A 23,111-nucleotide genomic window follows, 5' to 3' on the forward strand; every position below is an offset into this window, starting at 1 on the left:
GTGTGATATGTGTTTGGTTGTGAGGAAATCCAACAGAATACTTGCGACAATTGGCAACACTGACTTCCTTCACAACCAGACTTTAATGATGAAAAAATATTAAATTGTAAATTAGCCCTGAAGATAACCTAGTCCCTAGATCGAAAGCTCGTTTATAATGACTGAAGCTGGCAGTTATATTTTTCATCTTTTTGTAAAACTATGAATCAGTCACCAAAAATAATGAACAGTAAATTCCTGAAGAACCTTTAATTAAGACGGGCAATGTATTTCCGTTTTGCTTTAGTTTATCATTTTAAATTACGACATTACTAATTGCAATAAAACTGTCATTCATATCTGTAATCAAATTAATCAAATATGGCGTCAATAAACCCAAGATATAATCAATTATTACTTAAAAATGAAATTATAATTAATTGTTTTATTTCTTATCCGTACAGATGACCTTCAATATACCATTTACATTTTATCCTTTTTTTTAAGTTTAATCACGATTATTCTTTTTTTAAATATCTTTTTTATTTTTTAAATAAAATTACAAACAATAGAACCTACGAGTTATTATGTCAGCACTAGCACAATCTCTGAGATAGGAAACGCAAATTGTAAAAAAATTAAAAAAATATAGATATATTCAGCGTAATTTTGGAACAATATTTGATATTATCTATTCTTAAAACTTGTTTAAAGTAAAATAGGAAACTTATGTGTAGTTATTTAATTTATGGACTTTTCTCTTATCGTTGATAGAAAAATAGAAAGTGTTCTGCGAGATAGAAACTAAAGTGAAGTCGAAATCTCTACAACAATCTGATAGTTCTACCTCTGATAATGGATGTAAGCCCGTAACTGGCCAAAGAATACACTGAACATGCGCACTACGATGAATAAAATAAAAGCTATTATCTAACATTTTCCCCCCCAAAAAAAGAAAATTTGGCTATTTGAAAAATTGTATGAGGCTAATCTCAGAAAATGAGTGATTTGAAAAGCCTAGGAAATGAAATACGACACTTTAATAGGGTATGGGCTGTTTGAGTGTGTATGTAATCTCCAGGAAGCGGAAGTTAAATCTCGGAAAAGTAAGCTCAAAAACTGAGATTCCGTTAAAAAAAAAAAAAAAAAAAGTTTTGGGTCAAGAAAGGCGATCTCATTTCACAAAATATGTAGATTATTTTTTGGTTAGTTCATTCCTAGATCATAGATTCATAGTTCCCAACGACTAAACTCGATTAACTTTACAATATTCTCAATAAACTCTATTTCTTAGTCGTTACTATTTTGTTGGCGAGCAGTAATTAGGCTCGCACACGCGTCAACTGGGAGCTTTAACATGAGATCCTTTTGAATACTTTATTATAGTATTCGCCTTAACAATTCATCTTGATTCCCCTTGGGAGTTAATTCCAATTGTAGATTATGTTTTTTAATCTAGTATTTACCGCACTCCTTATGAACTTATTCACGTAAGAACCAATATTATTTCTATTTTAAGACATTAAGACGTTATCTTTTACTTAACACCCTATTTGACTAACAGAACGCTATTAATATTTCCGCCCAAAACCAATTCGAGGGACCCAAAATTTTGTCTGAGTAGAAGCTGGGGCCGAGCTAACTGCCAAAGATTTAGAGTTCAGATTGGCCGCCTTTCAGATAGCCCACTATTGTGATCACAGTATCTTGAAATGGACTCCATCCACAAATTTCTTTCATACTACCTAAAGAACATAGGATGAAAAAAATAACTGCCAGTTTCAGTCATGATATATTTTGTATTATGCCGTGCTTTCGACCAAAATTTTGGTCCAAAAACCCTCTGTACTTCCCCAATCAAAATTTTTCCAGAGAAAAACTGATTTTCCGTAAATGGAAATGTACTTGTAAAGTAATAAAGGATCTGATAAAGGAATAGTTGAAGACCAATTTGTTACAAGTTTAACTGAATACGTCACTAAACTGCCCACAACTAATTAAGTGTAATAAATAAGCCCACTCTATTGCTGCTGTATAGTTAAGTCGATAATTCCATTGTTCCCGTTTAACTTCAAACACTGCCGTTTAAGTTTCCCATCAAGAAAACTTTCATCATTCAAAGCTTTCAGCGCACATATGCGCGCCAAAGAATATTAACCTTAAGAGAATTTTCAAAAGTGAAAATACGTTAATCATGGTACAAATTTTCAGGGTTCCCAAAGAGCCACTAATAATTAAAAAAAAAATCAAAAAAAAAATCCTTAAATGGATTCGATGACGTCAGCAATGGATAGCGCGCAACAAAGTAAACAAATTCATTAAAAATGTCCTAAAAAACGTCCATATTACCTTGGCATTTCAGAAATGTCAATATTAATCAAAACAAAAAATAAAAATAAAAAAAAAGAAGATATTTTCAGAGCAAGCTTGGTGCGAGAAGGATGCAAAAGTAAAGTTGAAATCTACACGAAACTGGTTAATCTACCTCTGATAATGGATGCAAATCTGAAACCTGTTAGGCATATAGAGAACATAATGCTACCACGGATATGATCAAAGATATTACCCAAAATTGCTGGCCTAACCTAATTTTCAAGCAGATAATTCGGATGAGGTTGTTGTCAGGACGAATTCTTCCCAATTATTAAGGGCAGCCTTACATCGTGGATCCCTGCTATCTCCAGGAACTCCTCAGAAAATAAAACCCTAATAACCCTTCTCTAAAAGTAACTTCCTATCCTGCTTGACGCAATACCATGAGCTGTCCCTGGAGCTCTGATTCTCCAAAGCTTTCTTTTAAGTGTCCTTAGACTGCCTAACGCCCTAACCTAACGAAACTCTTATTTGCATCCTGCTCTGGAAGTGAAGAAAGTTCACATCTTCTGGTGTTATGCTTCACCAAGAAGTGCCTTTCTAATGTTTCATCCAACCCCCATAATCCCTCAGTCCTCATTTCTCGGCCCTACAAGTTGGAGCATTCAATTCTAACAACGCGTTTAGCCAGGTAGAGAGCTTCGCCATACCTTCTACAGAAGATCTCTTTTGATTCAAACCAAAGTCAAACAAGCTCTTGGGCTCCTGGCAGTCTAGAACCATCAGGGTCCTGCCCCATTGATCCCCACGACTAACTCTAACTTTACAATATCTCTTGAAACTCTATTTCTTAGTCGTTACTATTTTGTTGGAGCGTCAGTAATTAGGCTCGCACACGCGTCAACTTGCAGCTTTAACATGAGATCCTTTTGAATACTTTATGTTCGCCTTAAAGATTCATCCTGATTGCCCCTTGATACCTATCGCCCCTCTCGCCTAAGTGGGTGTTATACAAGTTTCCGTCGTGCACTAAAAGAGCGAGTTAATTCCAATTGCTGATTATTTTTTTTAATCTAGTATTTACCGCACTCCCTGTGAATTTATTCAAGTTTTATTTGGAAAATAAAAGTTTTTGGAAATGTAACCTTAAGTATTCTAATGTGCCTTGCCAGAACAGTGTACAGATCTACGACATATATAGTTTTATACGCAATAATTGAGCCAAAACATAAATCATTTAATAAAAACAATTTTTACTTTGTCAAGCGATATCAAAATATTTATATCTCTAATAATATAGAATTAAAATTAAAGAAATCCACCACTAACAAGCGACAAAAGGAAGTACAGTGATCCCTCAGTTATTGCGGTTAATAGGGACCAGAGCCGGCCGCGATAAGTGCCACCCTCTCATTTTTAACATACGTACATTTTTAGGGTATGTATAATATCAATAAGTGTATATGAAATCATATAAGTGCATATATTATCATTAGAATATTAAAGAATAGTTTCAAACGAGAAATAAAATATTAATAGTATAAATGATATTAATATGATACGTGTGCGAGTGTAACATACGTGGATGTAACTAAAGTGTACATACTGTAAATACGTTTTTAGAACTCTTTTTGGACGTGGATTTTGAATTGTCTGGGCACGCCCTGCCTTCTGCTGGCGTGCGGCGGGCAACTTTCACTCCATAATTCCTCAATTTTGGATTTTTGAACAATCCGCAATGCACGGAGGCCGAGATAAATGAACCGCGAAGTAGCAAGGGATGACTGTATAATTCTTTAAAGATAATATCCTGAGGTCACTGGCGCCCAGAGGTTTCTTTGTCGGCGCTCTATCCGTTTCCAGTCAGTCGGCTAGGAGCTGGTTTCAAACCCAGGATCGCTGCGTGGGAATCCAGTACGTTAACTCAATAGCTAATCTCTTTCAACACATAATTCTATCATTTCTAAAATAATGAAATTCTTTTATATCGAATAAAGTATTTGGTAAACAATGAAAATTATTCTCCAATACGTGAATAAAAATAAAAAAATCAAAAACTAAACAAAAAATAATGGTTACAAGAGAATGAAAAGCTATTTACCAAACTACCAGAAAGTAGTGGCACACAGACTAACAGACTAACACACATTATAAGCATCAGCGTATAAGAATACCATGACCTACATTTGACTCATCATCCCGCGTGTGTGCCCCAGGTTTTGGATCCGTTACAACGGGCCAACGGTATCTCTTACATTTGAATCCACGAACACACACACATTCACCACTGATCTCTGTGTCTATTATTCACGCAATAATATCTTTTTTGATTCGTGAAATGTTATGTTTAGTATGTCCCACTTTCAAAAAATTGAACCAACATCGTGAATATTATTATGTTAGTTTCTTTAAAGAGTAATAACTTATGTTTCAATAACGTAATTTTTACATAACTTATATTGCCTTTTAGGTATTTATTAACTTATATTTAGTTTCTAAGTTCAACAATTACTTCCGTTATTTAACTTCTCTTACTGTTAGTAAGAGGAAATGGTGCGATCTTGTCAAATTTTTTGATATTAGCTTGTACCGGAAGTGGAATCATGAAAAATGTCAATGAATATGTAAATTCAGAGCTGCTCAATTATAAAAAATGTTCAGATACACCAAAATCTGTTAAAAAAAGGTCACAAATCACTTCAAAAATTTTCTTTTTTTCTTCTTTTTTGTGAGATTTCCACGAAAACGACTTCGATTTTTCCTTGAACTTTGTACGGAAATTAATTCGTTTAAAGGTGTAATGAATTTAATATAATAAAGGCGTGCAATGTGCAAGATCAGTTAGCCCTAAAGATGACCAAGTCCCTAGCACCGAAACCTTAGCAAAAAACAAATAAAAAAGACCTGTAATTTGATGATTAATATTTTCTTCTATCTCGGAAGAATCTATCAGTCCCAAAAATTGAATCAATAATATTCTACCATAATATTGATTTACGTGCAACAATGACGAAGAATTGGAAGCAGCATCAATAAAATTAGGTCTAACCATCAATGAAGCAAAAGGGATTTGTAACATGAAAGAAATCATAAGTGTACTCTCAAATTCCTTCCTCAATACAAAAAACTAAGTTCTTCAAATATTTAAGAGGGGTTTTCAGCTGAGAAAAATGTAGAAATGAATTCAATGTGCACGGCTTGAAGGCCGCCAATGGGTACTGTTCAGCACTGCAGAAGGAGTGATAAGCTACCAGGCTGGTGGTGAAGCTAAACTGGCCATGTTTAGAGGTTTAGTGTAGCGTGCGGAGTGATTAAAAGAAGATATTGTTAGTGCAGATGAAGTTGAAGCCCTTAATATACCAATATCTGGAAGACAATGGAAGCTAGGCGAAAGATAGAAATGTTTTTAGGGTAAAAATGTTACCCTTATTGTACTCCAACGGTGCCCGGCCTGTGGTAAACTCCATAGTTGGCTCGACAGGGAACACTGATTTAACATCCGCTACTGTCCTACAATTTTAACGAAAGCATCACAGCATCACAAAATGCAAATCACGATAGATTCAGGCCAAGTTAAAGGTTAACTGTAATCCAGCGTTTTAAACAAAACAGTGACATCGTCGATGAATCGTGGAGTAATGGGGATGTACTCAGAAAGTACTAACGTTCCAGAAGCTCTTTTTGAGGACTGGAGTAGCAAGTAGTCCTTCTGATCCTTTTTGTCAGTAGAAAGAAATGGAAGCCTGACACTTACAATGATGTTGGTACATAGTTGTAATGGTATTTAGCAAGAGATACCCTACATAAGTTTATTGGCTCTTCAGCCAGAAGCAGAGATTAAAGAAAAAATAGATACAGAAGTATTAGAGTACACACGGAAGGATAAAAAGTGGAAGAATTAAATGGCCGTTTTTTTTTAAACAGACTGGGATAGACTGGCAGGAGCGGTTAGAATATCAAGATTGCTGGATGAAGTAGAGTTTGGCCTCAGAAGTCTGGGAATAAGAAGATGGAAAATAAATGCAGTAACTAAGAGGGAAATGGCAAAGAGAGGCTGTCGTGGACAAGATGCAGAATGTACCGTATACTGCAACTGAAGTAGGAGATAAATTTGTATTTCAAACATTTTTACTTGCATATACCGGAGTAAATAGTGCAACTCAGCAGAGCAAAAGGCAAAGAAGTATAGGAACAAAACTAATAATAAAAAAAAGAACAAATTACTGAACAAAGAATCATAACAATGGGCACACTGGAGAAAGTGTGTATAATATGGTGGAAACAAAACCAAAAAAAAGAAAAAATATCTAACTTTCCTAACGACATGAAATGTGTTACGAACAAAAAAGAAAATGCAGCGTTAGGATTCTCCGAAACTGCTGCACAATGGAGGGATCAACAATGGAGCTTATTTCTCTCTTGTGGAAACTGAGGCTATCTAATCTTTGTAATTAAACGGAAAAAAATAAAGGTGGTATAATGAAAATTGCTACACATTAAGTAAAATTGGAAAAATAATTAATGGTAGCCTTAGAGCTATTTAAGAGTAACTGGAACAGTAGAAAATTTAGAAATTAGACTGGAGTAACGAGAGTTTAAAGCTGAATTTTCCACCGAACTGCCACCGAAATGAAACCCAAATTAATTTACAAACTTTAGAGAAATCGCTGTTCTAAAAAAGTAAAAAAACACAAAACTTATCCAAGGCGACAACAATTTTAAACATACTCCCAAAATCTAATTTTATTTTGAACATTCTAATTGTATTTAATTCAAGATGAGATAATTTCATTTAATAACAAACTTACAAACAGAATTTAATTGAACACAAAGTAGCTATATTCAAAGCGCCAAAGAGGAGAGTTCTGGCCCCCCCCCCCAAGTCCATCTCTATTTACATTTCACAAGGATTTACAATAAATTAATACGAATCCAAATTAAATTAAGTTCAAATACCGGGCTCCTAATTTAAACTTGAAATCCCTGCTTAAAGTCTTTAGACTAGGGATATCTTAAAGAAAACGTACCTCTTTAGTCAATGTCTCTTCCTCTAACAAATCAAAGTAACTTTAGAACTAAATTTCTCCGTTTTATAACCTGCTAAGTTTTATTGCCTTCATTTATTATTTAATTTAGCAGAAAGTTTTAATTAATTATAAATTTTAAGCTCTACTGTGTCCCCCCCCCCCAGCTGACGTAATAAGATACGCAGGTCTGTAAATTTGACAAGGAGAGTAACCTGGAACCCATATACTGGACTGAAACGACAAGAAGATTCAAGCTACCTTCCAGACTACTTGACCTCAGATCAAATCTTGACTTAAGTCACATCTACAAGACATGGTTAAGCGTACGAAACAGAAGTGTATGGCTCAACCAAACCTTCAAAAGGATACAAACACTGCAATAAAAAAAAAATCTTACGTAAAATCCTAAGTGCACTTTACTGCATGTTAGACCTTACGATTCACAATGACCTCTGATCTAATTTAGTCTCCGATACCTCAAATTTCACAGCCTACTAGCTCTCTATTCTAGTCTTCTCGTACAACACCTTCCAGACAATCCTCCTCGACGCGCCTAGGGACCTACTGATACCAGTGAAATCCATTACGAAAGAACTACTGGGTGATTTCTCTAACATGACATTACAAGTGAACTGGACCAGTAAGATCAAACTCTACTTGTTACGATAATTGTTGTATGTAGTTATAAAAATTACCAATAAAGTGAAAAAAGCGCTACTATAGACCATTTGAGTCTATCTGGATCGTTGATTGTTTATTTTACAATGATTGAATGTCGCATTTCTCATCTGATTGCAGCCTGAACGATTGCCTGAAACGTGAGTGAAGGATCACAGCACTACAGTCGAATAACAAAGAAAGGTATTGTTTGTTGACAAAGCTGGCACGACCAGACCTCAAAGGCGACAAAACGGCGTATCCTTGCACCAAATAGGGTTTGCCAAGGTCAAACATTTGAACCTATTACTACGTCTGTTCTACTAAACCAACTGTAAGGTTTATTTTTTCACACACTAAGATATAAGTGGTATTCTTTCGATTTCTCTTTTCGATACAATTAAGGCATAGCTCAATGGTTAAAGCAATGGCGTGGAGGTTCTGAGTTGCAGTCCATTTGGCTCCCTTTATATATTCTCTATCTAGAAGCCTCTGATTTGCGGGACAGCGTTGTCTCGAAATCGCATTATACAGGAAGAAGTTTCCTAGGTAGAAGAGATTTTTTATTTTTTCTTCATCAATATCAGAAGTTATTGGCTCCCAGAGCCTTTTTTACTTCACTAACAAACCACTGAAAGTGACGTATTACTGACAACAACTCAGTAAATAATAGAGTGGTTCAAAATATTCAATAGCATATCTAAATTGACCCTTTTAAACGTTACCAAGTTGAAGAAGTACTGTCTTAACTAGCTCTCAGTCCCTTTGTTAAGGGCAATTAGGAGACAGCAGGCCTTTGAAGATAGGGACTGCCCAAGATCACGATCTCCACCTCTTTATTTCTTGCGCTAAATATTCTCTTCTTATCATTATCAGTACCATTACGAGAGTCGTTTGAAAAGTCCGTGCAAAAAAAAAACTACTTAATTTTTTGGGGTAAACCTTTTTTATTTTTCAACATAGTCTCCTTTTAGGCTTATACACTTCGTCCAACGCTGCTCTAGTTTGTTGATCCCTTCCAAATAATAGGATTTGTCCAAGTCTGAAAAATAGCCATTCGTTTCCGTAATCACCTCCTCGTTTGAATTATATATTTTTCCCGCCGGCCATTTCTTCATATTGAGGAACAAATAGTAGTCCGAGGGAGCCAAGTCTGGAGAATAGGGGGGATGTGAAACGAGTTGGAACCCTATTTCCATTAATTCTGCGACCACAACTGCTGAGGTGTGAGCTGGTGCGTTGTCGTGATGGAAAAGGACTTTTTTGTGGGCCAATCGTGGGCGTTTTTCTTGCAGCTCGGTTTTCAAACGGTCCAATAACGATGAATAATATGCACCTGTAATAGTTTTACCCTTTTCCAGATAGTCGATGAGGATTATTCCTTGCGAATCCCAAAAGACAGTCGCCATAATCTTTTTTGGCGCAGATTACCCCCTTGGTAACCCATTGTTTAGATTGTCTTTGGTCTCAGGAGTGTTGTGATGTATCCATGTTTCATCCACAGTGACGAAACGACGCTTAAAGTCCTGCGGATTCTTCTGGAACAGCTGCAAACCGTCCTTGCAACACTTCACACGATTTCGTTTTTGGTCAAGCGTGAGCAATCGCGGCACCAATCTTGCGGATAGCTTTGTCATGTCCAAATGTTGATGCAAAATATTATGTACCCGTTCATTCGAGATGCCCACAGCGCTAGCAATCTCACGCACCTTCACTCTTTTGTCATCCATCACCATATCATGGATTTTATCAATGATTTCTGGAGTAGAAACCTCAACAGGGCGTCCAGAACGTTCAGCGTCACTTGTGCCCATATGGCCACTCCGAAAATTTTGAAACCACTCATGAACTGTTCTAATCGAAGGTGCAGAGTTACCATAATGTTTATCAAGCTTCTCTTTAGTCTCCTGAGGCGTTTTGCCTTTCATAAAGTAGTGTTTAATCAACACACGAAATTCTTTTTCGTCCATTTTTTGAAAATCACTCGACTTCCTCGATTCAAACGAATGCCAAACACAAAGAAATAGACCGATCTGGCTGAAACTTGGTGTGTGTTCTTCCAAGAGATGCTACTAACTAAACATAACCTCGATACGCGCCAGTAGTGCTATCTCTCTGACTTTGCACGGACTTTTCAAGCGACCCTCGTACTTAGTAGTGAAACTTAATCTGGCCCTGAAGTTGATATTTCCAAATTACAGGTACTATTAACAATTTGACGATAAGAATTTGAAAAAAAACAATAAGCTTTCTTTAAAGGCTATTTACGTAAACAATAAATTCACAAATTAAAAAGAATCGATATTGTTATTGTTTTAAACAAACTCGATATCCAATTTTCTTGGTAATTTTTGGAGATTAAATTCCTAAAAAAGTAATTCCAGCGCGAATTCCAACTCAGATAACAAATTTCTTATTTTTAACAAAACAATAGAGGTTTAACAAATTCGTTATCAAAAAACAAATAAGAATTATTACCCTGGAATTCAGTTTTGTTTTTTAAAGTAATATAATAAACGTTGACGTAAATGTAATGAAAATTAATGTTGGTAACACATTTTTTTGAATAATACGTGTATTATGTTAAATGTATGTTTATCAGGTTAGAAGGAAAGTTTAAGGTGGGGTTTCAGAGGGTACACTATTTTTTTAAAGTGTCCAGATTAGCTGAATTTAATGTATAGGCTGATAGCATTGGCTGAATAGGTTGTAAAATTTTTAGCTACATTCTGAGGTGGACAACAACCATATTAACTACAAAACGACTGAAATCCATGTAAGACTACTTCTTCTTTCCCCAATTCCCTGTAGGAAGTCCCAACTTAAAACCATATGTACTCTGGCTCTTGTAAAAGACTGTTATTTACATTTGCAAAAGAATTAAAGGTGAGAGCGTTCGAGTGAACAGCATAATGGTTCATCTTACACCAACCAGCACTACAGGAGACCTCGAAATGCGAACTATTCACAGCCATACGTTTTACACAAAAAATTTAAGAATTACTCAGCCAAACTATCTCTAGTTATTGGAGCAATTAAGTATAAGGTATAACCCAACTTTGTATGCAACTTCCACTGGGACCTTGCATCTTTCATGATATTGTGTACTTAAAAATAATGGTTTAGTTGCATTTAAAATATTTATGTTGCATAATATTCGTGGATATTCTTTCAAATAAAAGTGCAAGATTGGTTAGCAGAAGTTTGGTTTCTGTGCCAATCTTTTTTTTTTTTTAATTATAGTTGCATCAACATAGGCGCCCAGAGCTTTTTTTCAGTGCACCGCCGGTTTTCGTACAGTGTTCTCTCGTTACAGAAAACTCTAACTTGCTAACTTGTAGAATATTTTTTGAGCATGAAATGTCGTAACTAAATTCCCAATTAGATGAATAATTAGCTCACCAGAAGGACAAAAATGTGTATTTTAATGGAAAAGGATTAAATATGACGGCGGACATAACGTTTGTTAAGCTATAACTTTGATTTGAGATTTGTTTACAAGGATTCTGAGAGATCTAAGACGCTTATGCTTTCTGCATCAGTATCATTTGTATTGTTTCGTGAATCAAGAGAATATGTACAATATTAAAATCAACGCAAAGACGTAGTTTTAAAGAATCTCAGTCAGAAAAAATTGGAATAAATGAAAATACCGAACTATGATAAAAACGAAGATGAAGAAGGAACAGAAAAAAAAAAGCCACAGAAATCCGTGGCTATCCATTTGGTTTAAGTTGAATGCAACAGGTTGGAGAGGTACGGCCTTGCCACCAGATATACCGGTTTTAGAGAATTCGCTGGGGCGAGTAGCCCGTGCTCTTGTTGGTTAGTAGCTTCTAGCTTGGAGCAGCGCCTCTTTCGACTCTCCTTGCTGCTTGCACATTGCTTCAGAAAAAAAACTATAAACAGGATGGTACAAATAGAAAAAGAAAAACTATAGTTCAAACATTGCTATCCTTTTACCTGGCTGAGGATGATGCAGGTGATTTACTGTAGCGTACAGGATATTCTCTTGGGACAGTTTGATTTTGTTGGGGAAAACTGAGAGATGTTTTTCTTCCTTTTTTGGGGTGGTTTTTCACAAAAGGATTCTTTGTTTTTGTTGCTCCCACTTCACTCGTATTAATCACGCACAAGAACTGACACTAAATCAGGGATAAACATCGCACATGAACAACAAATTTTGGGGAACTTCGGTTGGCTGTTGCTGAAGAATTTTGAGAAGATTTTGCCTAGAAAACCGGTAATCCAAATCCAAAATTTCTCAAAGTTGACCGGATATTATCCACTTTTTCGTTTAATTTTTTTTTTTCACGTGACCCGAACACTCACAAAAACCAAAAGAAATATTGCACAAACCGGAACACAATTGAACAAATAAAACAAAACAAAATCACATTCACTACAAACGAACGTACAAAAATTGGACGGAATAGTTTAGAGTACGGCAGGTCTACTGGCAACGTGGTCGAACCACCTGAGCCCGGACTGCATGGCCCCCCCTCTCCAGCACCGCCGCTCTATCCAGACGAGAGGGGGAGGCCAAAAGCATTTCTAAAGGTGGGGGTGATCCTTTACACAGGCTAGGCTCCCCCCCTCCTAAACTATATAAGGCTTTGTGGAACATAAGGACCGTCCTGAAAACGTTTCCCATTTGTATATATATACATTATCCACATATCCATGCAGGCGCAGGTGATAGCCACCCAATCTGTCCTCTAGCCGCACATTGTACACAGATTCACATACCTACATACACAGGTGCTTCTTTGACCTGCATCCTAGGCGAATGCATCACAAGGACACTTATCTATGTAATTTGTTTGACACTTTTTTTTTGCGCCCCTCATCCTCTGTTGTTGTTTACTATTAGTAGATCTAACGGAAATGATAAGAATTACAAGGAAGTGTGGTCTATTACTAGCCTAGTATTATGAGCGCAAGGTTTTTCAATTCAACTATTAACCTATTGCCTGACCAAAGTAACAGTTCAGAAACCTGTTTATGGATTTCTGTTTTGGCAGCAAGGTCGGCCCAGCTGATATTGATGTCCTCATCTTCTCAAGACAGTCCTACGCAAATTTCGCCTTCCACCTTTGGCCGGATCATCCTCATTCTTGGTCTTCATTTGTACCCGAAGTTCCTCCATTCTGCTCCGCCAGAATAAGCAAACTAAATGCCTACTTTTTTTTTTTTGAATCCCAAATTGTCACAGATGGGTTCACTGTTAACACTTTACTAACGAATAAAAATGAAGACACGCTGTATTCGTACTGTGGAACTCGTACACGTCCAAAATCCATGCTCCAAACCATTACAGAAAATCAAGCGCTCCGTATCCTCAGGAAATGTGTTTGCTCTATTAATACTACAATCTGTAATTGGCTAGTTATTCACATTAGACCCCGTAAGGGGATGTGTGTTAGCCACTTCTTCAAGGGGTATCCCAGCATAACGACATGAACATAAGCAACATATACTGTTACCACCCCAATACATTTACACAGTACGCATAGGTCGTAGTCATCTGTACAAGAACTGGGGCTTATTAGCTCGGAACTGTTGTGTGCAGATTATGTCAGGAAGAGGAAGAAACGGCCTCTTACTTGTTCGATTGCATTGTGATCGAGAGGTTGCGCTGTGAAACCTTTGAAACTTTGAGACCAAAGAAGATAGTAGCGTAATAAGAACTAGTAGGGAAAGTCCTCCACCTCTTTAGTAGGGGAGGTTTCATCTACTAGATCCAAAAGGGAGCTGGCACAATTAGCCTCTTTTGGCTGCGGTGCCGTAGGACATAGGTCCCACCCCGATAATCTAATCTAATCTAGTCACATTAGAGCTTTTAAAGAGAGACGACATTAACCTAAATAAGAAGGATCTGTGATTTTGTATAGTACCTCCATCTAGAGTACCATCTTACCATTCGCGGTAGTCATATTTATAATAAATTTTGATTTAAAAATGTTGTTGGATCAGCAGTTCTGGATAATATCGTTGATTTCGTCCTTAGAAGCACTCATATTTGTGTAATACCAGTCTCTTTTCGATCTTTACAGACCTAGATTAATCAGTTTGCTGTAAAGATTTCGACTGCGCTTCTGTTTAATCTGCCTCTGATCATGGATGAAAGTCTGAAACCGATCAACGAAAAATTGATTGGTTTAAGGTATTGGCGTGTACTGAGTGTCTCTTAGAAACCAAATCCCCAAAAGATCTACTGGGACTCCTTTAAGGGTCAGTGTTGTACATAGAACAGGCCCTTTGTTCATTTTATAAGTGTTTGGGATGTAAGTCTAAGTGTTCTTAGGCTTTGTTAGGCTAATGATCAAGTACTCCAGTTGCCTGAGAATCGGCTACTCCATTTTGCCCTTTTTAACATTCAGCTTCCCGAAATTAAAGACCTTCTTTTGAAAGTTTAACTTTTACTTTAACACATTACGAGCCTTTTCCCATAGGAAGTGGGGGGCGGACCCGGAGGTGTCCCTAATGTTCTACAGGGCCACAATAAGAGCGGTACTGGATTACGGGTGTTTTCTGTATGGTCAGGCCTGCAAGTATGTTATGCGACCCCTTCACGTACTACAAAATAAATGTATCAGATTGTGTCTCTGATTCTTGAACAGCACACCTGTGGACGTAATGTACGCAGAGGCTGGCGAATTACCGCTCGCTTATAGAATAGAAGTACTGTCCGATCGATATGTCTTAAAAAAATTAGCCACGAACCGGATAATTTATAATAAAATAAGCCAATTAAATACCGAAGTCCTCACTCACAAATATTGGACAAAAAAGAAAGGCCCCATTTACACAGAAAGTTTTATTAGAATCTCTACCTTTAGAGATAAGGTATATTCTAATAATAAGTTAGATGTGTACAACTTAAAATACGAACATTTATTGAGCGAATTAAGTGTTAACACTTCCTTCGACTTGATAAAGGTGCCGGAAAAGATGAGAACCGCGGCCTTCGAAGATTACATTTCTTCCCATTATCCGGGCTCATATCGTTTATTTACAGATGGGTACAAAATCAATAATAAAGTCGGAAGTGCTGTGTATGATCCGGTTCGGAACTATTTTACGATAATTAAATTAGAAGATGAGGCGTCCATCTATACAGCGGAGCTAATGGCTATTTTAACGGCTTTAAAATATATTTATTCGTTGTCGGATAAAAAATATACCATTATTAGTGACAGCCAGAGTGCGTTGTGTAAATTATCACATATACACAACCAGTCTGCAGGAATGAATCACATTATCGCAGAGATTGTAGAAACTATTGCCATTTTTAAAGAGAAGGGAGTCTGCATTAATTTTTTGTGGGTAAGGGGTCATTGTGGTATAAAAGAGAATGAAATTGTTGATACACTTGCAAAGGAAGCCACCAATAGTGGGGAAATGGCTAATTATAAAGTACTACACACCGATATCAAGGGTATAATTGCAAAAGCAGCACTACAAAAATGGCAGACAGATTACAATAATGGTGATAAAGGTAGATTCTATAAAACTATGGCAGATCAGTTACCTAGACAACCATGGTTTAAGGGAACTGTCACTAATAAATGGGTTGTTACGACAATAAGCAGGCTGAGAGCGAACCACGCGGTGTGCGGATCGTATCTACACAGGATCAACAAAAGGTCCTCTCCTCTTTGCGTAGATTGCAATGAGGAGGAGGATTTCAAACATGTAATAATGATATGTCCACGTTATGTGGTAGAAAGGAAACGCATGTTTGACGATATATACAGGTATTTAGATGCACCATTTCGCTACAAAGACATTATATTCTCCACCAACATTTATGTGCTTAAGTCGATAGCAGAGCTAGCAATGAAATATGAATGTATTTAAAAGCTATAGCCGAATTAGAATGAATGGAAGAAAATGCTTAGAGAAGGATTACGTGATTTTAATTTTGGTTAAGCTCGTAGAAGGATGGCAGGAGCACAGAGTGCTGCTCCATCCATTAGCAGTAGTTTATGTAAATAGCGGTATATAGTAGAATGATGAATGTGTGAAGCGAATGTATTTGTAGGTAAGAATGGAGAGTGAGTGATATTCTAGTGATAAGCACCTAGACGATGCTGGCTGTATGGCGAAAGCCAATGCCAAAAAATAAAAAAAAAAAAATAAAAAAAAAAAGTTTAACTTTTCAGCTTACTCAATCAAGTTGTATTGGCACGAATTTAAGCTGTGTCTATGCGTAAGCATTTACGCTCTACTTAGCATTTAGTTATTAATTATTTCTTTATATTGCTAAAGTTTGTTGTTTGGAGGACAATTCTTTTACGAGCTCAGTCTTTTTTTACCAATATCTCCTTCAAACTATTCGAAAATTAATCTTTATTTCACACACCCGATTGAAACTGCGTGCTAGTTGACGTGATCAGATTATTAAGTTTGGACTATTGGCCAATCTTCAGGCCCAGAGAATGAGGAATCAAAATAATTTTTAAAAAAACATCACGTACAGATTAAAATGTTTATCGAATCATTTCACGTCCGTGCGCATTCATTCTATTGCTTACATCATTTTCTGTTGCTTTAATTTATGGTTTTGTTTCTTTTTTTATCTAGTTCTTTATGCTCTTCATTGTTCGGCGAACATTACTTGAGAACATTCAAACTACATAAAATATGATCATCAAATCGTGCTTAGGAACAACATTTAGAATAGTTTTTTTTTTAAATTTTCTATTACTTTGCTGTTGCTGCAGCAACTGGAAACTGTTCTCTCTTAACAAGCGTTCATGCTCAAGCATTTTATGAGAGCGTCGAGAACTCTTCCAGTTTCGATTCTTCTGAACATTTAATCAACAGAAAGCTTAAATCTATCGTTAATATAAATATGAGAATACTGGCAAACTTTTACCGGAAGAATAGAACGGGCTAAGAGAAATAATTTACTGTTCAAATATTTGAACTCATTACAGATTGATGCAACATTTATCATCAAAAAAAAAAAACTGGAACAAATCAGCGTTAATGTATAAGACTACGAGTATTGTGGGTCTAAGCTGGAAACATTTGATGACACATTGCACTTCTTATAAAAATGGTTGCACCCTCACCAGTGCACTGTAGAGAAAGAAAGAAAGAAAGAAATACGTTTATTAATGTCCTGGGACATTAGTCCCTTAAGGACAACAAAAAGTATATACATAAATTTAATGAACTAAGAGAGAGAGAGAGAGAGTGAGAAGCTACCCTTCGTATCTACTTCCGGTTACTGAATTGAATGCATTCTCAACACAAGGAGAGAGGGAGTTCCTTGAATCTCGTAGACCCTATTAATAATGATGGGGTAAATCGGCTAGTTCTTGATTGGCTAAGATGTACTTATATCCCCATAGTGAAACTATATTTAGCTCTAAAATAAAGCAATTAATTCCTGCACGAAATATTATTATTAAATTTACTCTAAGACGAAAAATCCTACCTCCCATCATCTTGAACCAAATTCCTATACTAACTGTGGACAAAGTACTGTGGACTGTACCTAGAAGCAAACGGTTGACATGGAATCCCCATACTAGACTGAAAAGACAAGAAACTAACCAATGCTACAAACTTCTAGACCAGACTACTTGACAAACGTTCGAAACCCAACCTACAAAACAAAAGACTCTTATACCTGGCTGTTATTGCAACCTATTTGGTCATACGGCATTGAAGTATGGGGATCGACTAAGAGTTCCAACACACTACGCCTCCAGGCATTACAGTCCAAAAATACTTCGAAAACTTCTTAACGCTCCATTCTAATATTTCTAATCTCACCATTCATAATGATCTCAAAATCCCTTTCATTAACGACCTTACTAAAACTTTTCTTAAAATTTCATTCCTTTACAGCAGCTCATCCTAATCCTTTAATTGAACACTTATATTCTTCCACATTACCAGGTAATCCTCCAAGGAGATTGAAGAGAAGATGGCCCCCGCGACCTACTCTCCTCATAACAGTATAGTGATCTGTTCACGTTAATGGAGTGTCATTGGGTGCCTTCTCCAATCTTCAATCAAGACACTATATTACATCACATTTGCTTGTTGCAACAACCGTTGCAGTCGCAGATTTCAATAAAAGATTTAAAAATAAAACATTAAGTGAGTCAGGCGCTAATGACCAAGATGTGAGTCACATATGGAATTAATGAATTTTTATGGATTCCACTACTGCAGGAAGTTTAGAAAGAAAATAAACAAAAGATATTTAGAACTGGCACAAAAAATGTAATCTAATTGGAGATATTGGCAGAAACTTTGGCGGTTTAGAGGAGGTACATAAATTGGGGGCACCAACTTTACAAGCTAACTTTAAGCTTTCCGGAATAATGCGTATTTGAAATAAATGTTACTATTCGCGTATTTGATCTTGATTTAATTAAGAAAATTATGAAATTAAACAAAATACGTAACAGAAAAATAGGGAAAAGGAATAACAAACCAAAATATGCTATTAGTGAAAAATAATAACGATAATAAAGCTTAGTAGGACGCCCAGAGTTAAGTTGGCAAAGCTCTCTTAAGAAATGGAAGAAGGTGTAGGCTAATACGGCCTACTTAATCAAGGATATCGCGCGACCTAACAACCATCAGCTAGAACGATTCGTCTCTCTCTCTGCTTTGGGAAACGAGAATGAAAGACCTGGTGACCTACATATTTTTTTTAAACTCTATCTACACTATAAAATATATTCTGTCAAGTTTTAATACAGTGGTATTTATTATTACATGCACGTTTTTATAATAAATATTCCGGTTTATTTGGATTTGTCTTGGGTAATTTTTAATCGCACGTGAAGACTCACATGACTTTTTAAGTGTTAATTAAAAAAAATGGCTACAAATTTCAAAATTTATCCATCAAAATGGCGCTACCGCTCAGCTATTTTCCCTAAATTTGGATATATATATATATATTTTTTAACTTGAATTCCTAATTGTTATGAGAACGTATATTGTACTAAAAGGGTACTTAAAATGAAAGTATAATCATCTAACCACTGCCTCCTATATTTGTTTTACAATATTTGCCTTAACCAACATTTTTATGAGATAATATAAATACAAATAACAGATCTAATATATGTATTAAATGCAATGCAATATGTGTACGATGTTTTTTTAAAGAATATCGTTTGCTTTTGTTTTCTACAAAATCCCTAAAGACTTCAGAGTAAAGGGCCACTTGTGGTAATAATTTTATCCCAAAAAGCATATTGCCGAGCCCTAGGGTGAAAACAAACCTAAATATCTTCTTTTTTTTTAAACTTTCGAATTTGAGAGTTAGTGACACACACATACGATGAAAAACACCTCTAAAAGTTCCCCCATTCTGTCAGTTCTAGTGAAAAATTCAACGCATTGAAGTACTTTAATAAGATTGTTGGCAATTTGAAATGATATACGAGGTCGTTTGAAAAGTCCGTGCAAAGTCAGAGAGGTAGCACCACTGGCGCGTATCGAGGTTATGTTTAGTTAGTAGCATCTCTTGGAAGAACACACACCAAGTTTCAGCCAGATCGGTCTATTTCTTTGTGTTTGGCATTCGTTTGAATCGAAGAAGTCGAGTGATTTTCAAAAAATGGACGAAAAAGAATTTCGTGTGTTGATTAAACACTACTTTATGAAAGGCAAAACGCCTTAGGAGACTAAAGAGAAGCTTGATAAACATTATGGTGACTCTGCACCTTCGATTAGAACAGTTTATAAGTGGTTTCAAAATTTTCGGAGTGGCCATATGGGCACAAGTGACGCTGAACGTTCTGGACGCCCTGTTGAGGACAATACTCCAGAAATCATTGATAAAATCCATGATATGGTGATGGATGACAGAAGAGTGAAGGTGCGTGAGATTGCTACTGCTGTGGGCATCTCGAATGAACGGGTACATAATATTTTGCATCAACATTTGGGACATGAGAAAGCTATCCGCAAAATGGGTGCCGTGATTGCTCACGCTTGACCAAAAACGAAATCGTGTGAAGTGTTGCAAGGACGGTTTGCAGCTGTTCCAGAAGAATCCGCAAGACTTTAAGCGTCGTTTCGTCACTGTGGATGAAACATGGATACATCACAACACTCCTGAGACCAAAGAACAATCTAAACAATGGGTTACCAGGGGGGAATCTGCGCCAAAAAAGGCGAAGACCGTTCCTTCGGCCGGAAAGATTATGGCGACTGTCTTTTGGGATTCGCAAGGAATAATCCTCATCGACTATCTGGAAAAGGGTAAAACTATTACAGGTGCATATTATTCATCGTTATTGGACCGTTTGAAAACCGAGCTGCAAGAAAAACGCCCACGATTGGCCCGCAAAAAAGTCCTTTTCCATCACGATAACGCACCAGCTCACACCTCAGCAGTTGTGGTCGCAAAATTAATGGAAATAGGGTTCCAACTCGTTTCACATCCCCCCTATTCTCCAGACTTGGCTCCCTCGGACTACTATTTGTTCCCCAATATGAAGAACTGGCTAGCGGGAATAAGATTTTATTCAAACGAGGAGGTGATTGCAGAAACGAATGGCTATTTTTCAGACTTGGACAAATACTATTATTCGGAAGGGATCAACAAACTAGAGCAGCGTTGGACGAAGTGTATAAGCCTAAAAGGAGACTATGTTGAAAAATAAAAACGGTTTACCCCAAAAAATTAAGTAGTTTTTATTTTTGCACGGACTTTTCAAACGACCCTCGTACATAAGTTGGAACTACCGTCTAACGTACAACAGATATTGACGAAAGCTAATAGTGGTAACACTGGAGGCATTAGTAAACCATATCAACCATAATCAAATTCTAATATAATTAAGTAGTTAGCTACAGAGCGATTAAATATAACCCCACACCATATTAATTGCTAATCTGCACGCACAGAAGGCCAAAAACAAAAAATTGAAATGATGAGATAATTTGTTTTCTTAATTTTCGACACGTCAACACCTGTGAGATAAAGAGACAACATTACAGACAACACTCAACACCGGATATTGAGCTGTTAGTAGCTTCTAGAAAGAGAAAAATCTAAGTGCCGATCAGACACGTATTTTTCATTTAACTCCATTTTACTAACAATGCACTCTAGTGTTTTTCAAGAACTCGTAAAATTGATTGCAACTTCCGGAAATCAGACAAAAAGAGAAAAAGAAAAGAAAAAACCTTATGAAGCAACTTTGTTATCGGCGATCGCAAGCACTTCCGTATCCGTTATATTTATGCGAAGGTTTTTTTTTTTTTATGTTACAAGAGAATAAAATTTATAGCTTCTTATTGACGCGTAATTTTGGGGTACTTCATTTCAATTTGAGTAACAGCTTCACAAACTATAATTTTAGTAAGAATTACACGTCTGAGCTTGAAGAAAAAGTCTAAAATAAGTTAGAAGTTTGAAATTTGATCATCTGTTTCCGGTGTAAACTCAAATTTGAACTTTTTTGTGGCACAATGACAAGAAGGAAGAGAGAGAGAGAGAGAGAGAGAGAGAGAATAAAAAACGTCACGCTCTACTGAACTCAATAAATGGAGGAAAAAAATAGATGTAAAAACCTTGCAGAAACGGCGGCGCCACGGACTAGAATTAACTAAATGACAGATCAGACTAATGAGAATGTAAATTTAAACTAATTTAAATAAATAAAAAGAAAAATTTCTATAATTTTTTTGCTATTTATTAATGAGAATTAAATTTTAGCAATATTACGTGAGGAGGGGGATTGGCAAACCTGTCTTGTTTCCCGCCTGGCGCTGTCTGAGCGTTAAGTACTACCAGTTTGAAGGTCTGAGCAAGTTCTCCCGGGTGGTGGTGGGGGGGCTGATGGGACGAGCAGAGTGAGGGGAGCCCGCCTGAGCGCGCTGTTGCCATGTCTACAATCACACTTCCCGCCAATTTACCGTTAACGACCTGCCTTCAAAAGTCATCAGACATACTTGGGACTATTACCTCCCCATCCCCATTTCGGAACAATCTCTGTTTTCCCTCTGTTTTCCACTGACAATATTTCCTTTGATCTTCCACAAACCTTTCTAGTACAAAAGAAAAATTGTAAACGTTTACTTGGCCCCATTCAACAGAAATGTTGAACAGAGAGTAAATGTGGTTAGCAATGCTGGGAAATGATCACAGATTTTATCCGTTTTACCAGTGCTTGATGTTCTTTAGGCTTCTGATGGGTTTTTTTGATTCTTATTCAAAGTTCAGAAATAATTCCAACTTTGATGAAAACCGTACGAACGACCAAAGTAAACTGCAACTCGACACCCAGTCTTCCAAATAAGTTCGAACTCTAGGACCAAACACAGCTGAACTATCTCACATAGATAACATGATTTATGTATGACAGAAATCTAGTTGAAGTCAAATTCTCTACACCAAACTGAAGAATCAATCTCTGTTGATAGATGAGAATCAGAAATGGGTGTGAAATAAAGGTGCCTATGAAATAAAGGATAAAAACAGCGATACAATTACAAGATCTATGAAACTGCATCACTAAATACTTAATACTGCCTGTAGTTAACATGACCTAAAACTTATGCTGCGAATGGATCTTAGAAATGGGGAGATCTGCATCTTTTCGGACAGCCGAGCTGCACTGAAGGTCCTTACTTCCTTTAGAACTACCTCTTCCCTGGTTTGGGAGTGTAAAATGGCATTGGAACAATTTGGCTCGACACAATAAAGATCAAGGAGAATTAAACAGCCGACCAACTGACCAGGAACGGAGTTAACACTACTTTCATTGACCCGGACACCTGTCCTGGGGGTCACCAAGAGTGTAGTTCGGCGCGGCTCTCAGAGATTTGATCTGGAGAGAGAGCATGAAAAGAACTGGGTGATGTTTCCTGGGGTTAAACACGGCAAGAGTATTATGGCCTGACTCTGGGCTTAGTCAGAAATCAGATTACTCTGATCCTATTCACAGCGCATGGTAGTTTCAAGAAGTATCTGTGCAAGGTGGGTCTTATTACTGTTGTGCAGATTGTATCAGGAAAAGGAGGAAACGGCCTTTCACTTGCTGTTCGATTGTGTTGCAATCGAGCGGTTGTGCTAAGAAACCTTCAGAACTTTGAGACCAAAGAAGGTAGTAGTGCAAAAAGAACTAGTAGGGAAAGTCC

General features: G+C 36.8%; 1 protein-coding gene across 10 annotated transcripts in view; it reads right to left on the bottom strand.

Moving 5' to 3' along the window:
• Window positions 1–23,111, bottom strand: part of ASPP (Ankyrin-repeat, SH3-domain, and Proline-rich-region containing Protein) — a 602,088-nt gene that overhangs the window by 374,751 nt on the left and 204,226 nt on the right. Inside the window, exon 1 of one of the 10 annotated variants that reach the window (XM_074125847.1) lies at window positions 11,940–12,441. The exons of the other annotated variants lie outside the window; for them this stretch is intronic. The gene's annotated coding sequence lies outside the window, so the exon portion shown is untranslated. Of the gene's footprint in view, window positions 1–11,939; window positions 12,442–23,111 lie in introns of those variants that run through there. 10 annotated transcript variants of the gene reach the window in all.

This window comes from Rhodnius prolixus, unplaced genomic scaffold (assembly GCF_049639745.1).
Source record: "Rhodnius prolixus isolate KJV_2025 unplaced genomic scaffold, Rpr scaffold_3, whole genome shotgun sequence".
NCBI lineage: Eukaryota > Metazoa > Arthropoda > Insecta > Hemiptera > Reduviidae > Rhodnius > Rhodnius prolixus.